The 693-nt window shown below is 53.4% G+C and overlaps 1 long non-coding RNA gene across 1 annotated transcript in view; it reads left to right on the top strand.

The window, feature by feature from the left end:
- The first annotated feature begins 433 nt into the window (after positions 1 to 433).
- Positions 434 to 693, top strand: part of LOC114052269 — a 2,974-nt gene continuing 2,714 nt past the window's right edge. Inside the window, exon 1 of the long non-coding RNA XR_003570234.1 lies at positions 434 to 492. This is a non-coding gene — a long non-coding RNA (uncharacterized LOC114052269). The remainder of the gene's footprint in view (positions 493 to 693) is intronic.

Genomic DNA, 693 nt, shown 5'->3' with positions numbered 1-693 from the left:
CCAAGGACACCCCCTGTTCGAGCGCAGAGAGAAGACCGAGGGGGAGGCGGAGGGGAGAGAAACATTTAAATAAAAAAAGTTAGGCTAGACTGACTGCTACGGAGGCTCCGCGGGATTCTGAGTTCCCCCCTCCTATTCCTCCCCTACCCCCCCACCTCCCCACCCCCAGTCAACACACACAGCCGGCCCCCTTCAGGGAGCACTGGTTTCTCTGGGAGGAATGGAGCCAGCTGTGCCATCCGTTTTCTTTGCCTGCGGAAAGCAAGAATGAACCCCGACACCTCTCACCCCTAGGTCTCCCTTGTAGCCCTGCCGGCGACCTCAGGTATCAGCACTAAAGGTAGTTGCTAGCAAGAAGTCGCTTTGTAAAGGATGGGGATAGGATGGATTTTTAAAGATAAATCTCTCACTCACCATCTCCATTAAGGAGCCACTTCCCGAGAATTAGGGAATCTGGGGCCGTTTCTGCTACTGCTTCTTCTGTTGCTGTTGGTAAGTAGATGGGGGGTGGGTGTGAGTACGGGGTGGGGGGGGACTTTGACTTCACATCAATTTCTTTTCCTTTCTCCCTTGTACCCCCTCCTCCTTTTCTCCTCCTCCTTTTCTCCTTCTCCTTCTTCTCCTTCTTCTCCTTCTCTCCTCCTCCTCCTTCTCCTTCTTCTCCTCCTTCTCCTTCTTCTCCTCCTTCTCCTT

The sequence above is a fragment of the Vombatus ursinus genome, unplaced genomic scaffold (assembly GCF_900497805.2).
Source record: "Vombatus ursinus unplaced genomic scaffold, bare-nosed wombat genome assembly UNPS02014807.1, whole genome shotgun sequence".
In the NCBI taxonomy this organism is placed as follows: Eukaryota; Metazoa; Chordata; class Mammalia; order Diprotodontia; family Vombatidae; genus Vombatus; species Vombatus ursinus.
The sequence above is the reverse complement of the archived record's forward strand: the minus strand, read 5'-3'. Positions and strand labels throughout refer to the sequence as shown.